Genomic DNA, 22,518 nt, shown 5'->3' on the forward strand with positions numbered 1-22,518 from the left:
CTTGGTACACAAAATCGTGATACACAACTTCGTGCAGCTGACCAGCAACTGCACTGGGTCATCCAAGTAATACCTTACGTGAGTAAGGGTCGATCCCACGGAGATTGTCGGCTTGAAGCAAGCTATGGTCATATTGTAAATCTTAATCAGTTGGATTCAAATGATTTTGGGGCTTTAATAATTAAAAGAATGAAATAGAACATAAAATAGGATAGAAATACTTATGCAATTCATTGGTGGGAATTTCAGATAAGCGTATGAAGATGCTTTGTTCCCTCTGAGCCTCTGCTTTCCTATTTCCTTCATCCAATCAGTCATACTCCTTTCCATGGCAAGCTGTATGTAGGTGGATCACCGTTGTCAATGGCTACCATCCATCCTCTCAGTGAAAATGGTACTCTACGGTTTCCCGCATGGCTAATCATTTGTCGGTTCTCGATCGTGTCGAAATAAGATCCATTGATCCTTTTGTGCACTGTCACTGCGCCCCACAGTCATGAGTTTGAAGCTCGTCACAGTCATCCCATCCAAGATCCTACTCGGAATACCACAGACAAGCTTTAGACTTTCCGGATCTCAAGAATGCTGCCCATTTGATTCTAGCTTATACCACGAAGACTCTGATCGCACATAATGGAAGCTCTATTGTCAGGAGAGGCAACCATGCATCGTGAGCCAGGAGGCCAAGAGATACATACTCAAGCTTTCGCAGATAGAACGGAAGTGGTTGTCAGGCACGCGTTCATAAGGGAGGATGCTAATGAGTGTCACGCATCACCACATCCATCAGGTTGAACTACGAGTGAATATCTTAGAACAAGAATAAGCTTGAGTTGAATAGAAAACAGAAGTAATTGCATTAATTCATGAGGAACAGCAGAGCTTTACACATTAATCTATGGTGTGTAGAAACTCCACCGTTGAAAATACACAAGAACAAGGTCTAGACATGTCCGAATGGCCATGCCTCCCAAATAACATGCAACAATCGAAAAAGGGTTCAAAGACCTGATCCCAAGAACAAGGATGAAAATACAATAGTAAAAGATCCTATTTATAGTGAACTAGTAACCTAGGGTTTACAAAAATAAGTAAATGATGTAGAAATCCACTTCCGGGGCCCACTTGGTGTGTACCTGGGCTGAGCATTGAAGCTTCCACGTGCATAGGCTTTTCTTGGAGTTAAACGCCAGCTCTGGTGCCAGTTTGGGTGTTTAACTCCAGCTTTTATGCCAGTTCTGGCGTTTAACGCCAGAAAAGGGTCTCTGACAGGCATTTTGACGCCAATTTGGGCCATCAAATCTTGGGCAAAGTATGGACTATTATAAATTGCTAGAAAGCCCAAGATGTCTACTTTCCAACGCAATTGAGAGCGTGCCAATTGGTCTTCTGTAGCGCCAGAAAATCCATTTCGAGTGCAGGGAGGTCAGAATCTAACAGCATCTGTAGTCCTTTTTCAGCCTCTGAATTAGATTTTTGCTCAGGTCCCTCAATTTCAGCCAGAAAATACTTGAAATCACAAAAAAACACACAAACTCATAGTAAAGTCCAGAAATGTGTTTTTTGCATAAAAACTAATAATTATATACTAAAAACTAACTAAATCAAACTAAAAACTACCTAAAAATAATGCCAAAAAGCGTATAAATTATCCGCTCATCAGCGGTTTTCCTTAAAGATAAAGATGACTGCACTCAAAGATAACATAAGACCACTATTTTATCTCTAGAAAGGTCACTCCACACTGTTATAAATATACTAGACCACCCAGGTATAACTCATACTCTGATTCTACTAAAAACCTGCCTAAAGCCCATGCTAACTTAAGCATCGGAGTCTCTTGCAGGTACCACCACCCTCCAGTGACGAAGGATTAGCAGCACCGCCAAGTCAGACGCAACAGCACTGGCCACCACAGCAGATCTCGTCCGAGATCGGCCTACAGTTTCAGGTAACCCTCGGAATAGTTATTAACAACCAAACCAAACCATAATTGAATTGAGTTATCAAAGATTATACAAAACCTGCAAGAGAAGGGATGATCAAGGTGAAAACATGTAATTGAGTATCAAACCCTCACCGGATGTGTATCTGCTCTAGTCACTCAAGTGTATAGGGTTGATCACTGAATCCCCCTAATCATGATTTCCAAGATTTATTTTTCATCTAACAATTAACAATTGCTCAATGCATACATACATATATCATGAGGTCTTTTCTTAGGTTGTAATGGGGTTAGGGTCAAGGTAAGGTTATATATATGGATAAGTGGGCTTGAGATTCGACTCTTTGATCAACTTAAACTTCCCACCTAGCCTATATGACAACCTATATAATTTCAAAGATATCCTAACTATCCATTCTTCACTTTTTCACATACTCATGCATTTTCATTTCTCTTCACAACACATATGCATTGAAAGAGAATAATGCACACAAGAAGGAAATAAAGTGGTCATAAAATGTAACCACACTATTAGGCTCAAAACTCACAAGCTTGTGTTCTTAGCTCAAAACATATCCCACAAGATATGGAATTCAAGCAAGTTCAATGAGAAAATTTTCTACTCAAATTACTTGGGGCCCTATAGGTAAATTTCTTGGAAAATCTCAATATTTTGACAAAGTTTATTACCTAAATGTAATGTTGTGACTGAGAAATTCAAAAAATTCCTTAGTTTGTTCCCTTTTTCAAACAACCCAAATTCTCATAAGCAAAAAGGGTCAACTAGGCTCACTAATCCAATTTTTATTCTTTTTTTTCTTTTTTTTCAATCATAACTAAACTCATGAACTATATATATATATATATATATATATATATATATATATATATATATATATATATGCTATCAACTACAAATGCAAAATCCTACTAAAAATATGAAATGTATACTACTCAAGGTGCAAAATGTAACAAACCAAAATAAAAGTATCCAAGGTGCTACTATATACAATAATCCAAAAGTACAGAATAAAACAAACTAACGCAAAACAAGAGATAAATGCCCGAAATGTCACCCAAAATAGCAATTCCACCGACGGCGACGACGGTGACCTCCCCACACTTAGAATGAAGCATCGTCCTCAATGCCACTACTCGGACTTAGGGTGAGGGTCAACGGTCGCATCTGATTAGGGCTGAGGCTGTGGCTCCACGGAGGTCTGCTGCGCCTCTGGCGTAGCCTGGGTCTGTGGGGTGCCTCTGGCTGCTGAGCCTGCTCCTCCTCATGCTCCTCCTCCTCTACCGAAGAGGGGTCGTCATCAGGGGGCATCTCGGCTCCCAGTGCTACAAGCATCTGATCCACTCGATCAAGGCATCACATGATGCAGCACTCACTACGCTCCATGAATCGGAAAAGACGTTGTACGAGTAGATATGTCGGCTGGGGTGCTGGTGGTAGTGGGTGTGCAATAGGAGCTGTTGGTGATGTAGATGGTCCTGCTGAAGCTGAAGAAGATGATAGGCCAAATGCTGCGGCTGCTGAGGAAGGTGATGGCCTAGCTGCTGCTGCTGCTGAGCAGCTCTGGATCTGCGCGGGGCTGGTCTCTCGTCCACCCAAGTTCCCCACAGAATCATGTCTCCTTTGTGTGGATCGGGTGCGGCGACTCACCATCCTAGTGCCAGGGTACACCAGCCCACTGACACATCTCAGTGACCAAGGCAGGGAATAGGAATGTGCCTCTGATATGTACCGCCACATAAATCTCCTGATCAGAGTGAGCATAGCCACTGGAATCTTGGAGAAGTGCGTGGTAGGCATCACATAATGAGCAAAGATCTGATGCCATGTCCTCACCTCTCGAGTCAGATAATCAAACATCATCCCCTTGGGCTTCGTCTTATTGCCATCCATCTCCCATGGGGCGTCCGGGGTGGCTACTACATTCCTCATAGCATCATAATCATATGTGATACTGTGCAACTTTGCCTCAGCTTGTGTAAAGGCATCAGTATCACTGGTTTTAGTTAGACAGCAGAGTGCATCCTTAATGTCAGCTTCTGTCATTAGAACTCGCCCGCCGCTCAGGTGAATCGAATCAAGGGTTGGTATATAGAAGTTGCAATAGAATTTCCGAACCCATGATTCATTCACCCTAACTAGCTTCCTATCCACGAAGAGTAGGCCCAACTCATCGAGCGGAAGCTCAATGGACTGCTTCATGTCTGAAGGAATGACGAGCTTCTTCTCTATATTGAGCTTCCGCCCCTGAAAGGTTGGAAAGCGGAGCTCACAGTATAAGTTTGGAAACTTGTTAGCGTCGGTAGGAGGTAGTAACTGATCTGCTTTGTCCTTTTCTGAAAGAGGGTTCTTGGCATAATCAGAGAAAGGAGAAGCAGTGGAAGATTGAGTTTTCTTCCTCTTTTGAGAGGTCACCTTTGCTTTACCTCTATCAGTCATCCTGGAGAAAATAGAAATTACAGGATATAAACAATTAAGCCAAGTAGAGGAATAGAAAGCAAGGAATCAAGTATGGGCAGAAAAACAGGAAATAAGAGGATTGACATAGAGAAACTCTCATGAAGTAAGTCAAACAAGAAAACTCTTGAATTGCAAGCAAACATAATTCAGATAACAATCAAACACAATCCAAGAATTCAAGCAATATTCGCACAATGCTTGTTCATTAAGCACAATAATTGTCATTCCCAAAAGAATGATGAAAGGGTTAGTTTGAAACTAAAAAGAAAAGTCAGCTGGTTAATCAAGTTAGAAGTCAGAAAACTGGTTCAAAGATTAGTGGTAGGACGGTTCTTGGCTCAGTCAAGAGAAATGCAAGAAGTACGAAAAACAAGCACACTCACATTCATGAGGATGATGCAAGTCGTTAATGATGAAATATGAATTTGCATAAAAGCATACAAGAGGAGAAACAAATAATCATCAATGTTTATGGTCACGAAGATTGTAAAAGTCAGTGTTGAAGGATTAAAAATGGACTTATGTAACCCAAGGAAAATTAGAAAATGAAAAGAGTTACATAAGCAAGATTGCACCAACAATTACAACTTGAAAGAACCTCAACCGGAATGTTAAAGATTAAGTCCTTTGGAAGTTTATGAAAAGGCTTCAATGATCAAGGAAGAATGAACTTGAAAACAACCATGAAGAAAAGTAGTTAGACCTATCTTGAGCGGTTCATGACATAATAGAGGTTCAAGATTGATTCGCTAATAAAGTTTTAATTGACACAGAAATTTGTCAACTAGCTCCATGATTCCATCAATCAACAAGTCATATAGAAGGGAACATAAACATAACACGGATATGCTGGCCAACTCAGCTCAAGGAATGAACTTGGTATGAGTCAAATGAGGCTTAGTTTAAAGAATGCCAAGTTCAGTTCCTGAGCTGCAGTTAGTTAAAAATAGAAAAGTTTTCAAAAAATTTGGCAGCATTCTGGCAGTAAATCAGATGTTCCTGGATAGCAAACAACAGCAAAAACAGTGTCATATGAATCCAAATATGCATCAAACAAGATATAAGAAAGGATTGCATATGTTCAGGCAGCATCAAGCGTAATTACACAATTAAAGTTCAGCAGGGCAGCAGTCAAAATCAACATAGCAGTAATATGATTTACATAGGATATCAGCATCACCACCAATCAGCAAGCAAATGACATTCAACCAAATCAGATTAACAAGAACAGAGCATTTATCAAGCCTAGAATCCTCTAACCACAACCTAGCTACCAAACCACAAGCATTTCTATCTATCCTAATTCTAACAGGAAATAAACTATGCTAATATTACCTAAATAGAACAAAAAATGAAGAAAAGAGGTGCATGGTAACCTAGAAGCAGAGGCAGAAATGGGACTGGAAAGGGAAGAAGATGGAAACAGTGCCACCTAGAGATGGTGGCAACCTGGTGAGTGAGCAATGGTGCTGAGAGTGGGAGACAGGGGTTCTGAATAGACATGGCGTAGAGGGAGGCAGAGCTCGCGGAGCTCCTCTTTGGTTGTAGCGACGAGTAAAGGGGAAAAGAAGAAAGAAAAAAATGATGGTGATGCTTGATGGTTCGCCGGCGAGAATGGGGTTACCACGGCAGCGCTCACGGCGGCAGGAAGGAGTGGCTGAGTGTGTGAGAGAGAAAAAGAAAATGAGGTAGGAATGAGAGGGGGTTGTGATCGGAGATGATGGGTTGTCGGAGTTGTGGTCGGAGACAGCGATTTGAAGAAGCTTCGAGGTGGTAATGGAGTTCGGTGGAGGGAGAGAAAAGGGAATAGAATGTTGGACGAAGGGATTGGGTAAGGACACGAATGGCTAGGGCATTCGCGTCCTTGGGGTTAATGTATTTGAATCCACGCGTATGCGTCCTGTACGCGTACGCATAGATGGGCAAAAGGATGACGGACGCGTAAGCGTCATGCATGCGTGTGCGTGTATGGAGAGGGTGCCGAACGACGCGTACACGCGATGTACGCATACGTGTGGATTGAGGATTGTGCCAGAAGTACAATTATAGTGCAAAAGTGGCATGAATCTCGGGAACAATGTATGGGAGTGATGAGTGGATATTGATACACTTTTTTGGGGTATTTTCATATAGTTTTTAGTAGGATCTAGCCACTTTTTAGTATATTCTCAATTGCGTTGGAAACTAGACATCCGGGGCTTTCCAGCAATATATAATAGTACATACTTTGCCCGAGTTATGATGATGCAAACTGGCATTTAACGCCAAGTTTCTACCCTATTCTGGCATTAAACGCTAGAAACAGGCTACAAGCTGAAGTCAAACGCCCAAACTGGCACAAAAGCTGGAGTTAAACGCCAAGAATAGCCTCTACATGTGAAAGCTTCATTGCTCAGCCCAAACGCACACCAAGTGAGCCCTGAAAGTGGATTTCTGCACTATCTATCTTAGTTTACTCATTTTCTGTAAACCTAGGTTGCTAGTTTAGTATAAAAACTACTTTTGGAGATTTATTTTGTATCTCATGACATTTTTACATCTGAATTTGTATCTTTGACGGCATGAGTCTCTAAACCCCATGGTTGGGGGTGAGGAGCTTTGCTGTGTCTCAATGGATTAATACAATTACTTCTGTTTTCTATTCAATCACGCTTGATTCTATTCTAAGATATTCACTCGCACTTAAACATGATGAATGTGATGATTTGTGACACTCATCACCATTATCAACCTATGAACGCGTGCCTGACAACCACTTTCGTTCTACCTTAGATTGAGTGTTTATCTCTTGGGTTCCTGGTTCATGAGTTTGACTGCCTCTCTTGACAACAGAGCGTTCAATCCGTGAATCCAGAATCTTCGTGGTATAAGCTAGAATCAATTGGAAGTATTCTTGAGATCCGGAAAGTCTAAGCCTTGTCTGTGGTATTCCAAGTAGGATCTGGGATGGGATGACTATGAAGAGCTTCAAACTAACGAATGTTGGGCGTAGTGACAGACGCAAAAGGATCACTGGATCCTATTCCAACACAAGTGAGAACCGACAGATGATTAGCCATGTACATGGACCATTTTCACTGAGAGGACGGATGGTAGCCATTGGCAACGGTGATCCACCAACATATAGCTTGCCATGGAAGGAACCTTGCGTGCGCGAAGAAGAAGACAGTAGGAAAGTAGATATTCAGAAGACAGAGCACCTCCAAAACTCCAACCTATTCTCCATTACTACATAACAAGTAGTTATTTCATGCTATTTTACTTTTTGCAATTAAAACTAAGAACCATTATTGATATCCTGACTAAGAGTTACAAGATAACCATAGCTTGCTTCAAGCCGACAATCTCTGTGGGATCGACCCTTACTCACGTAAGGTATTATTTGGACGACCCAGTGCACTTGCTGGTTAGTTGTGCGGAATTGCAAAATTGTAATTGTAATTTTCATGCACTAAGTTTTTGGTGCCGTTATTGGGGATTGTTCGAGTTTGAACAACTGACAGTTTATTTTGTTACTTAGATTAGGAAAAAAAAGTCTTCTTTTTGGTTTAGAGTCTTTTACTTTCTTTTCAAAAAAAAATTCTTTCAAAAATATTATTTTTCTTTATTAATAGTTAGTTTTTCATTAAGTCTAGTTGCATGTTTTAAGTTTGGTGTCCTTTGTGTTTTTGTCATCTAAAAAAAATTATATAATAATTAAAACCTTTTTCAAAAAAATAGTTTTTCTTTGTTTAATCCTTGCATTTCTTGAATGTGTCTATGTTCCTGGGAATAGTTGCTCCTTTGAGTCTTCCTTTCAAAAATCTTTTGAAAATAATTTTTCTTTGATTAAATCTTGTGTCAAATTTTAAGTTTGGTGTTCGCTTGTTAATTTTTCTTTAGTTTTCAAAAATTTTATTTTGGTTTTCTAAAAACTTTAAGTTTGGTGTTCTTTCTTTCTGTTCTTGTTGTTCTTGTGAGTCTTCAAAGTGTTCTTGAGTCTTCTTTGTGTTTTGATCTTAAAATTTTTAAGTTTGGTGTTCCTTGGTGTTTTCCCTCCAAAATTTTCGAAAACAAGGAGCATTAGATCTAAAAATTTTAAGTCTTGTGTCTTTTGTGCGTTTTTCTCTTTCATAATAAAATTCAAAAATAAAAAGATATATTTTCCTTTAATTTCTCATAATTTTCGAATTCATTAGGTTGATTTGGTCAAAATTTTTAAAATCATATCTTTTTTAAAAACTCCTAACCACTTCCTCTCTCCTTATTCTTTTTCAAAAATCCTCATAAAATATTTTCAAATTCTCTTTTTTTTATTTTATTATTTATTATTTTAATATCCATTTTATTATATAATAAAATCAATAAAATAAATCCACATCATCTCCCTTTCTCCATCGTGGACCTAACTGGAAATAAATAGTTCAGAAGGACTCTGGGGTCATATGCTAACCCCACTACTGCTTCATATGGGAGTAGTATCTGTACCCTCCATAAGAGCTAACACGTTTGAGCTAAATCCTCAGCTCGTTATCATGGTGCAGCAAAATTGCCAGTATTTCGGTCTTCCACAGGAAGAACCTACTGAGTTTCTGGTACAGTTCTTACAAATTGCTGACACAGTATGTGATAAGGAAATGGATCAGGATGTCTACAGATTATTACTATTTCTATTTGCTGTAAAAGACCAAGCTAAGAGCTGGTTAAATAACCAACCCAAAGCCAGCATAAGAACATGGAAACAGTTGTCAGACAAATTTCTGAATCAATATTTTCCTCCAAAAAGGATGACACAGCTAAGGCTGGACATCCAAGGCTTTAAACAAGAGGATCATGGATCCCTTTATGATGCCTGGGAGAGGTACAGAGAGATGCTAAGAAAATGCCCCTCTGAAATATTTTCTGAGTAGGTGCAGTTAGACATCTTCTACTATGGACTTACAGAAAAAGCCCAGATATCTCTAGACCACTCGGCTGGTGGATCTATACACATGAGAAAAATAATTGAAAAAGCTCAAGAGCTCATAGATACAGTTGCTAGAAATCAGCATCTGTACTTAAGTAGTGAGTCCTCTATGAAAGAAGAAGCTAAGGCAATATCCACTGAACTTAGTCCTCCAGAACAGGTTGCTGAATCCAATCAGCAATTATATTATCTAACAGAACAGCTAGCAGAGTTTAAGGCAATGCTACAAGAAACCAAGGATGCAAACCAACATTTGGAGGAATAATTGAATCAGACAAAATAGCAGTTATCAAAACAGATAATAGAAGAGTGCCAAGCAGTTCAATTAAGAAGTGGAAAAACATTAAATACCTCAACTCAAAGCAGCAGAAAGCCAAGAAAAGAACAACTGACAGAGGATGAGCAAACTGCCACCCAAAATCCCTCTGAGGACAGTAAGACCCCAGAGAGGAATGATTCTGGCATTCAAATGCCAGAAAAGGGTAAAAAACTAGCGTTAAACACCAAGTGGATGCCCAGTTCTGGCATTCAAACGTCAGAAAAGGGTGAAAACTTGGCGTTAAACGCCCAACCCATGTCCAGTTCTGGCGTTCAAACGCCAGAAAAAAGTAGGAATCTGGTGTTAAATGCCCATTCCTCTTCCTATCCTGGCGTTCAAACTCCTATGAGAGTTCAGACACCTACAAGTGCTGATAATAACTCCCTCAAGAAGGTTTCTCAATCTGCCTCTATAGGAAATAAACCTGCAGCAACCAAGCTTGAAGAATACAAGGCTAAAATGCCTTATCCTCAGAAACTCTGCCAAGCGGAACAAGATAAACAATTTGCCCACTTTACAGACTATCTTAGGACTCTTGAAATCAATATTCCGTTTGCAGAGGCACTTGAGCAAATACCCTCTTATGCTAAGTTCATGAAAGAGATCTTAAGCCATAAAAAGGATTGGAGAGAGACTAAAAAAGTTTTTCTCACTGAAGAATGCAGTGTAGTCATCCTAACGAGCTTGCCAGAGAAGCTCAAGGATCCTGGGAGCTTTATGATACCATGCACATTGGAGGGTACTTTTACCAAGACAGCCCTATGTGATCTTGGGGCAAGTATCAACCTAATCCCTACATCCACTATCAGAAAGCATGGCTTGACTGAAGAGGTCAAACCAACCCAGATTTGTCTTCAACTTGCTGATGGCTCCATTAAATATCCATCAAGCGTAATTGAGGACATGATTGTCACAGTTGGTCCATTTGCCTTTCCCACTGAAATGGAGGAGCACAAGAGTGCAACCCTCATTCTAGGAAGACCTTTTCTAGCAACTGGACAAACCCTCATTGACGTCCAAAAAGGGGAAGTGACCCTGAGAGTCAATGAAGATGAGTTTAGGCTTAATGTTATTGAAGCAATGAAGCATCCAGACACATCAAAGGACTGCATGAGGGTTGATATTATTGATTCCCTGGTAAAGGAGATCAGTATGGCTGAGAGTCTCGAATCAGAGCTAGAGGACATCTTTAAATATGTTCAGCCTGATCTAAAGGTACCAGAAGAAATAAAAGAACCTATGAAAACTCCTCAGGAAAAGGAGAAACCTCCTAAACCCGAGCTCAAACCATTACCACCATCCTTGAAATATGCGTTTCTGGGAGAAGGTAACACTTTTTCTGTAATCATAAGCTCTACTTTAGAGCCACGGGAAGAGAAAACACTAATTCAGGTGCTAAAGACACACAAGACAGCTCTTGGGTGGTCCATTAGTGATCTTAGGGGCATTAGCCCAGCCAGATGCATGTACAAGATCCTATTGGAGGATAATGCCAAGCCAGTGGTTCAACCACAAAGGCGGCTGAATCTAGCCATGAAGGAGGTGGTGCAGAAAGAGGTCACTAAATTACTAGAGGCTGGGATTATTTATCCTATTTCTGATAGCCCCTGGGTGAGCCCTGTCCAAGTTGTACCCAAAAAGGGAGGTATGACAGTGTTTCATAATGAAAAGAATGAACTGGTTCCTACGAGAACAGTTACAGGGTGGCGTATGTGTATTGACTGCATAAGGCTCAATACAGCCACCAGAAAAGATCATTTCCCTTTACCATTCATAGACCAGATACTAGAAAGACTAGCAGGTCATGACTATTACTACTTTTTGGATGGCTATTCAGGTTATAACCAAATTGTAGTAGATCCTCAGGATCAAGAGAAAATAGCATTCACATGTCCATCTAGAGTATTTGCCTATAGAAGGATGCCTTTTGGTCTGTGCAATACACCAGCAACCTTTCAGAGATGCATGCTCTCTATCTTTTCTAATATGGTGGAAAAACTTATGGAAGTCTTCAAGGATGACTTCTTAGTATTTAGAGACTCATTCAGCTCCTGTCTTGATCATCTAGCACTTGTTCTAAAAAGATGCCAAGAGACTAACCTGGTTTTAAACTGGGAAAAATGTCACTTTATGGTAACTGAAGGAATTGTCCTTGGGCATAAAATTTTGAACAAAGGAATAGAGGTGGATCAAGCTAAGGTAGAGGTAATTGAAAAATTACCACTACTCACCAATGCTAAGGCAATCAGAAGTTTTCTGGGACATGCAGGATTCTACAAGAGCTTTATAAAGGATTTTTCAAAAATCGCAAAACCTCTGAGTAACCTGCTTGCTACTGATACACCATTTGTCTTTGACACAGAGTGTTTGCATGCCTTTAAGACTCTGAATGCTAAGTTGGTCACAGCACCTGTCATTTCTGCACCAGACTGGACATTACCATTCGAATTAATGTGTGATGCCAGTGACCATGCTATTGGTGCAGTATTAGGGCAGAGGCATAACAAGCTTATGCATGTCATTTACTATGCCAGCCGTGTTCTAAATGACGCACAGAAGAACTACACAACCACAGAAAAGAAGTTGCTTGTAGTGGTTTATGCCATTGACAAGTTTAGATCCTATTTGGTAGGATCAAAAGTGATTGTGTACACTGACCATGCTGCTCTTAGATATCTACTCACGAAGCAGGATTCAAAATCCAGGCTCAAAAGATGGGTGTTGCTTCTGCAAGAGTTTGATATAGAAATAAGAGACAGAAAAAGGACAGAGAACCAAGTAGCAGATCACCTGTCTTGAATAAAACCAGTAGAAGTGGCATCCCACCCCTCTACTGAGATCTCTGAAACCTTCCCAGATGAGCAACTCTTTTTCATTCAGGAAGTACCGTGGTTTGCAGACATTGCAAACTATAAAGCGGTAAGATTCATACCCAAAGAGTACAACATGAAACAAATAAAAAAACTGACCTCTGATGTAAAGAACTATTTGTGGGATGAGCCATATCTCTTTAAGAGATGTGCAGACGGAATAATCCGTAGATGTGTGCCTAGAGAGGAAGAATAGAAGATCCTATGGCATTGTCATGGATCACAATATGGAGGACATTTCGGAAGTGAGCGAACATCCACAAAAGTCCTCCAATATGGCTTCTACTGGCCTACCCTCTATAGAGACTCCAGAGAGTTTGTATGTAACTATGACAGTTGTCAGAGAGCTGGTAATCTACCTCAAGGTTACGCCATGCCTCAACAAGGGATCTTAGAGATTGAGTTGTTTGACGTATGGGGTATTGACTTCATGGGGCCTTTCCCACCATCATACTCAAACACTTATATTCTGGTGGCTGTATACTATGTATCTAAATGGGTAGAGGCAATTGCAACACCCACTAATGATACTAAGATAGTGCTGAAGTTCCTCCAGAAACATAACTTTAGCAGATTTGGTGTCCCTATAGCACTAATCAGTGATGGAGGCACTCATTTCTGCAATAAACAGCTTTACTCTGCTATGGTCAGATACGAAATTAGCCACAAGGTGGCAACTCCATATCATCCACAGACAAATGGGCAAGCTGAAGTCTCTAATAGAGAAGTAAAAGAATCCTAGAATAGACTGTAATTGCCCGTAGAAAGGATTGGGCAAGGAGCTTGGATAATGCTCTTTGGGCATACAGAATAGCATTCAATACCCCTATAGGAACTTCTCCATACCAGCTTGTGTATGGGAAGGCCTATCACCTGCCCGTGGAACTGGAGCATAAAGCCTATAGGGTAACCAGATTCCTAAACTTTGATGCCAAATTAGCTGGAGAGAAAAGATTGCCCCAGCTGAATGAGCTAGAGGAATTCAGATTCAATGCTTTCGAAAATGCAAAAATTTACAAGGAGAAATCAAAAAGGTGGCATGACAAAAAACTCTCATCCAGAGTCTTTGAGATAGGACAAAAGATTCTGTTATTTAACATTAGGCTCAGACTATTCCCTGGGAAATTAAAATCCTGGTGGAGAGGGCTATATGTGATTACAAGTGTGTCACCATATGGATATGTAGAGCTTCAAGATATTGACTCTGACAATAAGTTTATTGTTAATGGACAGAGAGTCAAGCATTATCTTGAAAGCAATGTTGAGCAAGAATGCTCAAAACTGAGACTAGTTTAAAGCTCAGTAAAGTCCAGCTAAAGACAATAAAGAAATACTTGCTGGGAGGCAACCCAGCCATTGGTATAATTTATCTATTATTTACATAATAATTATAGGAGTTTGATATAAATTATCTTCAACATTGATTCTCAATTACAGAAATTCACAGAATTACAAAAGAATTCAGAGCAAAAAGCAGAAAAAAGGAGCTCGCTGGCACGAAAACGCCAGTAAGAGGCACTTTTGGGCGTTAAACGCCAGAATAGGCACCATTCTGGGCGTTTAACGCCAGTAAAGATACCTTTCTGGGCATTTAACGCCATAATTACAGCATCCTGGGCGTTTAGAAAAACGCCCAGTGATAAAAGCTTTCTGGCGTTTAACGCCAGCCAGGGTACCTGGCTGGGCGTTAAACGCCCAAAACAAGCAACAATTGGCCGTTAAACGCCAGAATGGATGCCATTCTGGGCATTTAACGCCAAGAATGTGGAGAGGAGGAAGTTTGGTTTCCAACTGGATTTTTTTTTTAATTTTCATGTTTTCATCCATACTTTCTTGCATGAACATGTTACAAATTCTCATTTTCCAATTTCAATTTCAAAAAAAATCTTAATCCTAAAAAAATCTTTCTTCAACTTCTTTTCAAATCTTTTTCAAAATTCATATATCTATTTAATTTCTTTTCAAATCTTTTTCAAAACTCATCTATCTTTCTAATATCTTTTCAAATCTTTTTCAACCCATCATATTATCTTTTTCAAATCTTTTTCAAATCTCTCTCTTATATTTTCAATTTTAAAATTACATCTTTTGCATATAATAATTTTTTTTACAAATCATATCTTCTATCATATCTTTTTCGAAAATTTTTGAAACCACCCCCTCCCTTTTAAAGTCACATTCGGCCACCTCATGTACTCCACCATTCGAATTTGTCTCTCCTCCTATTCCTCTCCTTTCTTTTCTTTTGCTTGAGGACAAGCAAACCTCTAAGTTTGGTGTGCTTTTCGTGATCAATGGGCTAAGATTCACTAAGATCATGGCTCCTAAGGGAAAACAAACCACTCCAAGATGCAAGAAAGAGAACATTTCAAAACCACTTTAGAATCAAGAGAGGTTCTTAACCAAAGAACATGCAGACCATTACCACAAAATAATGGGTCTAAGGTCAGTGATCCTGGAAGTTAAATTTGATCTGAAAGAAGATAAATATCCGGAGTTCCAAGAACAGATTTGAAACAGGGGCTGGGAAATTCTAGCTAATCCTGAGACAAAGGTGGGTAGAAACATGGTTCAGGAATTCTACTCAAATCTGTGGCAAACAGATAAGAAAAGAATGACTGGAACCGCCTTCTATACCTTTTGAACTATGGTTAGGGGGAAGATTATTTACTTTGACTTGGACAGAATAAGAGAGCTCTTCAAGCTGCCTCAACTACAAGATGATCCAGAATCCTTTAATAGGAGAATGGTGAGAGTAGATAAGCGCTTGGACCAAGTTCTAGAGGACATATGCATCCCTGGAGCTAAGTGGATAACCAACACAAAGGGTGTCCCAAATCAACTCAAGAGAGGGGATCTCAAACCAGTTGCTAGAGGCTGGCTGGATTTCATTGGGCGTTACATACTGCCCACCAGCAACCGCTCTGAGGTCACTGTCAAAAGAGCACTGATGGTCCATTGCATTATGCTGGGAAATGAAGTGGAGGTCCATCATCTGATTTCTTGTGAGCTTTACACAATTGCAAATAAGAACTCCACTGAAGCCAAATTGGCCTACCCAAGCTTGATTTCTCTGCTATGTAAAGATGTTGGGGTAAAGATGGGAGTAGATGAGTATATCTCAGTCGATCACCCAATCACAAAAAAGTCAATGGAAGGACAACAAGTGCAAGATAACTCCATCAAGAGGAGGGCGCAGAAGTTCTCCTAGAAATCCCTCAGATTGACTACTGGAACCGCCTAGAAGCATCTGTCACCAAGCTACAAGAAGCTATGGATCAACTTAAGGAAGAACAGCAAAATCAAAATAGCATGCTTTGCAAAGTGCTTAAGGAACAGGAGAAGCAAGGGCGTGAGCTACAGGAGCTTAAGCGCCAGAAGCTGTCTCTTGAAAGACCAGACACCCCACAGATTGAAGGAGCATCCGTCTCCCAAAATAAAGGTTGTTGAGTCCTAATCTTAACTCCGTGATAACTTCTTCTATTAGAGATCTACCTTAGGAGTCACATGAATAGTAGTAATTAGTATTTTTTATTTTTATTTTTTTATTTTTATTTTTTTATCATCTCAAATAAGCTATAATCTATTTTTCTCATCATCATTAAACATGAATAAAATAGCAGATTTTGAGAATAAGGAGGCAATATTGTTTTTCGAGTTCTTAATAAGAAAATTTTAAATTATTTATATCTGGTGGCAATACTTTTTATTTTCTGAATGAATGCTTGAATAGTGCATAATTTTGATAGTGAATTTTATGAATGTTAAAATTGTTGGCTCTTGAAAGAATAATGAACAAAGAAAAATGTTATTGGTGATTTGAAAAATCATGAAATTGATTCTTGAAGCAAGAAAAAGCAGTAAAAAAAGAGAGAAAGAAAAAGAAAAAAAAGCCAATAGCCCTTTAAACCAAAAGGCAAGGGTAAAAAGGATCCAAGGCTTTGAGCATTAATGGATAGGAGGGCCTAAAGGAATAAAATCCTGGCCTAAGCGGCTAAATCAAGTTGTCCCTAACCATGTGCTTGTGTCATGAAGGTCCAAGTGGCTTGAGACCGAGTGGTTAAAGTCATGATCCAAGGCAAAAGAGTGTGCTTAAGAACTCTGGACACCTCTAAATGGGGACTTTAGCAAAGCTGAGTCACAATCTGAAAAGGTTCACCCAGTTATGTGTCTGTGGCATTTATGTATCCGGTGGTAAAACTGGAAAACAAAGTGCTTAGGGCCACGGCCAAGACACATAAAATACCTGTGTTCAAGAATCAACATATTAAACTATGAGAATCAATAACACTATCTGAATTCTGAGTTCCTATAGATGCCAACCATTATGGACTTCAGAGGATAAATTGAGATGCCAAAACTGTACAGAAACCAAAAAGCTACTAGCCCCGCTCATCTAATTAGAATTTGAGCTTCATATAACACTCTGAGAAGTTATTGCCGCTTGATTTTCTTTCTATCCTATTTTATTTATCTAGTTGCTTGAGGACTGATGTGTGGAAAATGATCCAACACAAAACTCACCGGCAAGTGTACCGGGTCGCATCAAGTAATAAAACTCACGGGAGTGAGGTCGATCCCACATGGATTGAAGGATTGAGCAATTTTAGTTTAGTGGTTGATTTAGTCAAGCGAATCAAGTATTGGTTGAGTGATTTTGTATCCAACAGTAAGTAAATAGCAGGAAATGTAAGGGAGATGGATGAATTGCAGAAATTAAAGAGAATTGAAAGTAAAGGTGCTGAATCTTAAAGAATAAGAAATTAAATGACTGAAACTTAAAGTGCAAGAAACGTAAATTGCGGTAACTTAAAGTGCAAGAAATATAAATTGCTTGAATGGAAAAGGGATTTGAGGATTGGAAATTCAGAATTTAAGCAAGGGAAATGAAATTGCAGCAATTAACAAAGCAAGAGATGAATTGAAATTGACTAGATCTTCAAACAGAAAGTGAAAATGTAATTGCAGCAGTGGTTCAGCAGAAGAACCGAAAAGAGAAGATCGGATCTCAGGATTCCAGAGACTAGATAGTAGAGTCTAGATCTCAATTACCTTCCCAGATCCAAGTTCACAAAACCAATAAAGAGAAATTAAAGATTGAAGCAGTAAAGGAAATTGAATTCAACTCAATTACGCAGTAAGAAAAATCAAAGAGATCTTGAAGGGAGATTGAGACAGAAATTCCTCAATTCTTCACATTCAAGATTCAAACAAGACCCAGTAAAGAAAACAAAAGATCAGAGGTAGAAGAAATGAATTCTCTCCTCCAATTGCAGAAAACAGAAAAATGGAAAGTGAGCTCTCAAGTTGACTAAAGATGAAAATTCAAAAATGAAAGTAAGCTCTCTCTCCAAATGGAACTCCCATTCTAATCCTAACTAACACCTATTTATACACTTTCTATTTTGGATCTAAGAATTTTGAGTGGGCTTTTTGATTTGGTAAAGAAATGAATTAAGTTGGATTTTTGAGTCAAATTTAGCCCATCTTGCTCCCAGGAGGCTGCCCTGCCCTTGTGGAGGGCAGAGCAAGAAAATTGTGTGATGAAGCATGATGCATGCCAAGTGTGGAAGAGGCATTCAGGATGCTACCCTACCCTTGTGGAGGGCAGGGCAATGTTGCCATGGTGCGCTTTGCCTCCCTGCCCGTGCGTCCAAGCTGCGCGCCAATGTGTGCGCTAGCCGTGCCAAAATGCTGCGCCATGCACCAAGAAATGCTGCCCTGCCCTCCACAAGGGCAGGGCAGCTCAGGCTTTCCTTGTTCTTGGGTGAGGTCCCAAGTTCGAAACTTGCTGGATGGCTGTTGTTGCCTTTTTTTCTTGGGTTTCTTGGCACCAAAGTAGCGCCTAGTTCTTTGCTTCCTCAAGGTGCTATGTTCGATCCTTGGAGGTTGAAAACAAACCAATTTTTGCTTGTTTTCGTTGTATTTGAGCGCTACTTCTTTCCTTCTTGTTCTTGGGTTCGAAACCCATGGGTGGCACTTGGAGACAATTTCCTTTGATTTATTTTGGTGAGAGCCCGATATTGCTCTTGAGGAGGGCAGGGCAGAATTTTTCCTTCCTTTGTTCCTTGGCATAGAGTTGTGCTCCGCTCTTATGGAGGGCAGGGCAGTGATGTTTTGGAAGCTTGGTTCATTGTTGTGCTCCCTTGGAGGGCAGTGTGCTCTTAAGGAGGGCAATGTGGCTTCCTTCCTTCCATGCGCTACACTCTTTTCTTCTTTGGGCCACGCTTTCTTAAGCCACACTTGACTCTTTTCTTCTTTTTCTTCACCTTCAAATAATCAAAACAACCAATCAAAGTATCACTAAATTCACAAGGTTTATAAATCAATTAAAATTCAATTAAATTTAGCTTAAACCTCATGATTTAGCATCAATTAAGTGGTGGTTGTTTGATTCAAATAAAACATGAAATTCCACTCTAAATTGCTTACTTATGGTGCAAGAAAGTGCATAAAAACTAATGAAACAGGTGAAATTAGCTTGAGAAATGGGTATATGATGACTTGTCATCACAACACCAAACTTAAATCTTGCTTGTCCCCAAGCAAGCATTAAAATTAAGAGGAAATGAAATGAAAAAAAGAAAAGCATACATATCCTTATTAGGCATATAGCAGAACTTGATTCATGGAGTTTTTATGCAGACAATGATAACTCAGTTATTATTTTCTGTTACATAATATACACTTTTCCTCAAAAGCTTACTAAGCTTGCTGTTATAAGGTTTACTCTTTACTTGCTCCCTTGCTAACTTTTCTTTTCTTATTTTGCTTAACAAGCTTATTATTCTTTGAGGGCTTGGTGTCAAATGTTGTGGTAGCCTTTGGCTTTATTTTTACTCAACATTTCTCCACCACAGACACATGACTCACTATTTCCTCCTAGGATCATTGATGCCCAACATCTCTTTGGATAACTAAATGTTCTGTATCTAGGTTGCTCTTTATTGTGGACTTTCAATTGGCCATCCCAAATCAGTTGATCTAAGTGGCCAGGTTTTGAAATACCCCTTAGAATTTACTTATCCAAGCATATCCTATACAAGAACACCACAGGCATGTGTCCTAGGGTCCAAGCTATTGGTGTCCAGCCTTTATTCTTTGCTTTTTCTTGCCACATTGGCTTTTTCTACTTCCTTTTCTTTCTGTTTTATTTTGTTCTCAAGGGATTTTTTTTCTTTACTGATAGGAACCTTTATGACAGCAAGCTAGCTCACACTTCAATGAAAATGACGTTATGCAGCAATTATTTCATAAGTTATGCATTTAATCAAACACATATACCACCATTAACTTCCATTCTAACTTATGCAACATTGGATATTTACTTTCTAATTCAAACATTTCTCTTTTATTCAAGCATAAGGGAAACAAAACAAAATTCAAAGCTAAGTGATGGATGACAAGCATTATGCAGATCAGCATACTTAACAAACAATTCCACTTACAACTAGATAAACACTCTAGCAAGATATATAAGGGTTCCCAGATTCAAAACAATTTACAGCAGCAAGGATTAAGTTTAGATACAACCTTTGAAGTTGCAGCCCTTTGATTCTTCCTTCTGTTGTGTTTTCTTTGAGTTAAGATGCACAATATCTTCAATGGTTGACTAATGTCCTGCATAATTCTCAAAGGTTGCTTGTTTCACAAGCCTTTGTGCAATTGGTTAGTCTAAAAATGATTATGGCTTTTTGAACTTACTTTGGTGTGTGAACACCAAACTTAGTTCCTTGCCACTCTTTTTCATGCATCAATTTAACCATATGTGAAACCTTGTGTCCTTGCTAAAGGTTATGGAATTAAAACTAGAAAGCAGTTAAATAGTTGGATAATTTGTTTGATTGCTTGGAGCTAGCATTATGCAGGAGGTGAGAATGTTCTTTTAAATGAGATTTTGGTGGAACACCAAACTTAGAATCCTTTATTCTCCCTTAAATTGTTTTGGTGTGCAACACCAAACTTAGCTCCTTGCAATGCATACCAATTATTCAACATTTTTATTGAAAGAGCTATGAAAAGAAAACTACCTTAGGTTGGGTTGCCTCCCAACAAGCGCTTCTTTATTGTCACTAGCTTGACATCCTTCACTCTGTTGATCATGGAAATTGAAGATCACAGTGCCTTAGCTTGTCTTTTTTTTACCGTGAACTTCCTTCCAGTTTCCTCTTTGATAACCTCTATGAATTCTCATGGAAGGATCTTAGTCACAATATAGTGATCAGACAGCTGTGGAGACACTTTCATGGTTTGAATGTTTAGTAGTACTTTATCCCCTAGTGAAAATTTCTTAGTAGGGATTTTCTGATCTTCTTTAATTCTATCCTCTGTCTCTCCTTGTAAGACTTCCTTGTTGTGTTTTTCTTGGCTGGTACTTTCTTTATCCAAGGTTTTCTTACTTTCCTCTATGATCTTTTTCCATTCTTCCCTTTTTGCAGCATTTTCGTTGTTAGTTGGTTTGTCTTCAGTGGCTCTGGAGAAAGTGTTTGCCCTCTTCTAACCCATTTCTGCAAGGTGCTTAGCCAGTTGTTCTATCTGCCCCTCAATTCTTCTGATTGAAGTCTCCTGGTTCATTGTTATCTCCTCTTGGTGCTTCATCATTCTCTCTATTAAGATCTCCAAGTTAGTGATCCTCTGATAGTCTTATGAGATTAGTTGGTTGTGGGATGTTAAGGGTTGGAAGGGTGGGTGTTGTGGTTAGTTGGTTGGTTATTGGATGGATAATGGTTGGAGTTGGGGTAATTGTTTTGGGGTTTTCTGTAAGGAATTTGGTTAGTTGGCTGTTGGTTGTGATTTTTGTTGTTTCTTGAAGTGTTTTGAGCTGAGTTCCTTTGCCATGGTTGTTGATTTTGGTTGTGGTTATCTCCCCACCTAAGGTTTGGGTGGTTCTTCCAAGATGGATTGTAGGTGTCACCATACACCTCATTTGATCCAGAATTTCGGTTGTGCATATAGTGCACTTGCTCTTATTGTTGTTCTTCTTGGTTTTCTTCATTCTGTTCCCAAGGAGTTGATGGTTGGCTTGTGGCACTCACTGATGCAACCTGAAGGCTATCAATTCTCTTGGCCATTTGCTCAAATTGTTGCTGAATTTGCTGCTGCATCACTTTGTGTTGAGCCAAAATTGTTTCCACTCCTTCCAATTCTAACACTCCCTTCCTCTGTGATGGTTGGCGTTGCCTTTGGTGAGCAAAGAAATATTAGTTTTTGGCCACCATATCAATGAGCTTTTGAGCTTCCTCTGCCGTTTTCATCAATTGCAATGATCCTCCAGCTGAGTGATCAAGTGCCTCTTGAGCCTTCAGAGTAAGTCCTTCATAGAAGTTCTGCAACTTGTCCCACTCAGTGAACATCTCTGGTGGACATTTCCTCAGCAGAGCCTTATATCTTTCCCATGATTCATATAGATTTTCAGCATCCAATTGAGTGAATGTCTGCACCTCAGTCTTCAATCTTATGATCCTTTGAGGGGGATAAAATTTGGCAAGAAACTTGCTCACCAAATCATCCCAAGTGTTGATGCTCTCCTTTGGAAATGTTTCTAACCATTGAGTGGCTTTGTCCCTGAGAGAGAATGGGAACAACAGCAACTTGTATATGTCAGGGTGCACTCCATTACTTTTAACTGTGTCACAGATCCTCAAGAAAGTGGATAGATGTTAGTTCGGGTCCTCTAATGGCCCTCCTCCAAAAGAGCAATTGTTTTGGATCAATGTGATGAGTTGTGGCTTCAGTTCAAAGTTGTTTGCATTGACATTAGGGGTAAGAATGCTACTCCCACAATGTCTAGCATTTGCAAATGTATAGGAGGCCAGTACTCTCCTCTGTTGTGGGTTATTGTTGGCCCCTCCTTCTAGCTGATTGAGATTTGATGGATCTCCTTCCATCTCTTGGAATTCCTCCTTAGATTCTTCCTCTCCAACAATGTTCTTCCCTCTTTCAGCTCTTCTTAATCTTCGA

The sequence above is a fragment of the Arachis hypogaea genome, chromosome 10 (assembly GCF_003086295.3).
Source record: "Arachis hypogaea cultivar Tifrunner chromosome 10, arahy.Tifrunner.gnm2.J5K5, whole genome shotgun sequence".
In the NCBI taxonomy this organism is placed as follows: Eukaryota; Viridiplantae; Streptophyta; class Magnoliopsida; order Fabales; family Fabaceae; genus Arachis; species Arachis hypogaea.